This window comes from Apodemus sylvaticus, chromosome 5, assembly GCF_947179515.1.
Source record: "Apodemus sylvaticus chromosome 5, mApoSyl1.1, whole genome shotgun sequence".
Lineage (NCBI taxonomy): Eukaryota > Metazoa > Chordata > Mammalia > Rodentia > Muridae > Apodemus > Apodemus sylvaticus.
This window is the reverse complement of record NC_067476.1, coordinates 101,987,597-101,991,889: the sequence shown is the minus strand read 5'-3', so window position 1 is coordinate 101,991,889 and position 4,293 is coordinate 101,987,597.

The following is a 4,293-nucleotide window of genomic DNA, read 5'->3' as shown; positions in this document are numbered from 1 at the left end:
CCAGCTCTCGCCATCACCACACTAGTGAGATGCACATAGAGTTCACTGGCACAGAAACGATCTGTCTGCACAGGCGCTTTAAGGGCACAGAGTAGTTTCCCCTGGCAGGATATCTCAGTCCAAGAACCTGAAGCAGCTGTGGTTAGGAGTTTTCTTCTGCTGCTAAGGACATTGCAACCCAGAATAACCCAAGACTAGATAGCTAGCCAAAGACCCAATGGCTGCTTTGGGGAGTTTTTTGCTTGTTTTTGTTTTGTTTTGTTTTGTTTCTTTTCATTTTGTTTGTTCTTTTGAGACATTGTTTCTTGAGAGGCCTGGCTGATCTAGAACATGCTGTGTAGCCCAGACTGGCCTTTGTAGCAGTATTAGGATTACAGGTGTACAGCGCTCCACCCAGCCAAGACCTGCAGAGGTTAAATGGAGCCCTGTTTGTTTTCTTATGGGAGTTTATTGGTTGGTTGGTTTTAGAAAACAGTTTCACTTTGTAGCCCAGGCTAGTCTCAAACTTATTACCCCCCATCCACAGCCTCTCAAGTGCAGGGATCACATGGGCCAGCCTCCCTCCCCCTCCCCTCTTCCCCCTTCTCCTTCTCCCTGTCTTCATTCCATTGTGACAGGGATCTTTCAATGTTGCCCAGGCTGCCTCAGCCTCCTTAGTAGCAAGAACTAAAGGTACAGTTCTCTGTGCCCAGTTAGAGCCCTTGTCATCCCTGGGTGGTGGGTGGGGAGGAGAGGCCACTGAGATCAGAACTAGTTTGGGTCCAGCTTTTCAGTTCATGTCTGAGATGCCCAGAGAGGAAAGGTGCCTGTCAGTCACCGCTTAGCCAAGGGGTGGTGGCGCACAGCTTTAATCCCAGCACTAAGGAGACAGAGGCAGGTGGATCTCTGAGTTCAAGGCCAGCCTAGTCTACAAAGCAAGTTCCAGGACAGTCAGGGCCACACAGAGAAACCCTGTCTAAAACAAGCAAACATGAACATATCTCAGACAGCTTAAAACAGGAACCTCTAGATCTCAGCCAGTATTCTTACTCCGAGTTTGCCTCTTCCCCTCCTCCCTACAACCCTCTCCAGCCTACCTCTGCTGCACAGTTGTCTTCTGAGTGGCAGCCTAGAATGCCCCTCCAGCCACACCCTACCCTAAACAGTGATGGCCCCAGTACTGACTGGGAGCCATGGAGAAATGGGGACGTAGCCTTCTATTCATCAGTTGTGACAAGACATGAGTCCCTCAAGCGTGTGGGCTTCTCTGAGACATTTTAAGACAGACCTAGTCACCCCTGTCAAGGGCTCACAGTCTGCTGAGGCATCACCAAGCACAGGAAGGATCGAAGGATCGAACACCCAGGCACAGCACAGTGGTGGAGTGTTCTCCCAGCAGTCTCGGGCCCTATATTTTATCCACTGTACCAAATAAGTAGAAACCAATAAGACAGGGTGTGAGCAATGCCCAAAGAGAAGGAACAACAATGCCCAAAGAGAAGGGACAAGTGTCGGGGACCTGACAGCCAAGACCAGACCTGGGTGGTTGCAGAGAGTTGAGATTCATGGACAACTTCCCAGGGGAGGTGCCTTCTAAGTGACAAGTCACTCAGGCCCACACTGGCCAGGAAGAGACATTCAGGATGAAGGATCAGAGGTGTGAGAGTGGAAAGAGGCTCAGCAGCCCACTGGTGTTCTTTCACACACGCCTCCTAGCCTCCCTAGGAGTGTTGCCCTGGTCTGCTGCTCTGGGACGCCCTGAACCAAGAATGAATGACATAGCATTCCATCCCAGCTCATCAGCCGCTGCTCACACTGCCCTGACCCAGTGTCCGTCCCAGCCAGTGCCCTGCCCCCTCTCCTGTCCTTTCAAGGCTGAGGACATAACTGCTGCTAGCTTTGGGTTCTGATGGTAATGAAGCCAAGCCACAGGCTGGATACCCTGCCGACCTGAGTCCTCTGCTCCCCCAACACCAGCAGGCTACACAGGGCAGGGAAAGAGACAGCATGGGCCACAGTCAAAGTGAGAGTCAAAGCTGCAATTACTACAGGACAAAAGATCTGCTCTGGGCATGAAGGAGACTCAGCCACAGGCACAATAAAGGAACCACTCAAGCTGCAGTTCATCCGGGGGCATCTGGAAGAGTCCAGAGCAGAGAGAAAGAGACATGACCAGGGTTGGGGAATGTGGAGGGTGGACTAGCAGGGGGCCGGGGGTGACCTAGAGAATAGCAGGGGAGGGGGGCGGACCTTGGCATTATAAATAGAGGAGAGGTATGGAACAACCTGAGGGCTACCAGAGCCACAGGAGAAGGCAGGGTGAGAAGGGCCAGAAGGCCAGGTGGGCTCCTAGATGCATAACATGCCTACTGGTAGGAAGTAAGGAAGCCTGGAGGCTGGTGGGTTCTTTGGTAGGCAGCCACAGGCGTCAGTCAGCGGAGAGCCTGTGTGCCTCTGCAGAGTCAGGGGAAATGAGTCCTTTGCCTGGCAGGAACCTGTCTCACAAGTTCTGAGGAGAGCTGGCTTTTATCAAACTGCCAGAAATCCTATAGTTCGGCTTGAATTGAGCCAATTGTGGGCCTAGTCAATGAGTCTGCCCTTATTTTGGGGGTGGGGGGAAAGGGGGATGTCATACTCTTTGGACAGTAAGTAAAGTATGGTTCAATTTACCTAAGGCATCAAGGTCATGGCCTCACACAGACCAGACGGAAGGAGAGAGTTGCCCACGCCTGGCTGGTCTGCCCTTGGTCCTGTGGCTTCCAGCCCACATTCCTGAGCTTGGCATGACATTCAGAGTGAATAGCACCCTGGAGAGGCAGCTCAGAGCCTTTGCGTCTGGGTGAGCTTCCCGTGGACTCCTTCCCAAGGTGATAGATAAATAAATGCCTTGGCGGTCAGCCAGGCCATTTCTCACAGGCCCGCTGTGTGAGCCGGTTGCCCAGCTCCTACCTACAGGGCTGCTGTATTTAGTGCAGACAGAACTGAGCAGATCATCTTAAACACAGACTGCTGGGCATGAGGCAGAAGCAGACAGAGGACATGGATGTGGCACCAGCCTGCCTGGCACATGGCAGCATGGTACCAGGCTGGGAGCTGAAGGGTACAGAGGTGGGTGAAGGTGTTGATCGGTCGGAAGAGCATCTGAGTAGGAGGAGCTGGGTGGTCAGAGACAGCTGGAGGCGGCTCCAGGAAGCTTGTATTATGGAGAGAGGAGCAGGCAGGCACTGAGGCTGAGGCCATGGGGGGTGCAGGGACCAGATTCCAAGGCTTTGTCCTGAGCGACAGAAGCTATTTGAGATTAACTGTGTGAGTGGGAAGATTGCAGGTAGAACCATCAGAAACTAAATACACGGAACTTAGAGCTGTCAAGTCCAAAAGAACAAGTGGCTATCTGGGGTGCCTATTAACATACTAAAGCACATGCTACCACTAGGCTCAGTGCCCCTGGATCTTCTCACCCTGCCCCCTAACCTAAACCACTCCAGCTCATGGGCTTCCCCTCCCCCAGCTTCTCATTCCTACATAACCCTGCCATCCTGGCTGTGTGTTCTCTTTGTCCTCTGTTTTGTCTTCCTTTGTCTTGCACCCCTCCTGCTCCCTTCCTCCCCTTCCTCTCATGCCTGGGTCCAGTCTGCTGGCCACGCTCCATGCTTGTCTGTTTCTCTCTCTCTCTCTCTCTCTCTCTCTCTCTCTCTCTCTCTCTCTCTGCTCTAGATTCTTCCAGGCTTTATTTCTCCCATATCTATAATAAAAACCTCCCCCTCAACCATACCTTGGAGTGGTCAAGTGTCCAGTTTATACAAGAGCTATGAAGGCAGATGACTTCAAAGGACAAAGCAGCAGGCTCGGGTAATGGGGTAAGCAAGGGTATGGCAGATATAGAGATCGTGGGGATGTGGAGATTGTCTGTGTAGGGCCGGTGTGTCTGTGGGCAGATGGAGCAGTGGAGCAGGAGTCTCCCTTGGGCTAAAAGCTCACTGGTTCAGAGAAGAGCCCTGGGTGAGCTGCAGCCAGAGCGAAGCCAAGAATGAAGACTAAAGTGCAGGCAGAGGAGCAGAGAGAGAAAGAGTAAAAGCCAGCTGTGTTCAGTGCAGACCAGGAGATGTGAGAAAAGGGAGGCCCAGGTAAAGATGGTACGTGCCTCTAGGAAGGGCTGGTTGTTACAGGCAGCCTACCAGAGATGACCACTCAGACATGGTTTATACCCAACTGAAAGTCTTTATTCCAGCCACTGAGACTACACTCAGGTATTCAGGACCAAATGTAGTGTAACCCCAGTGCTGAACAAAAACTACATCATGGTATCTCACACAT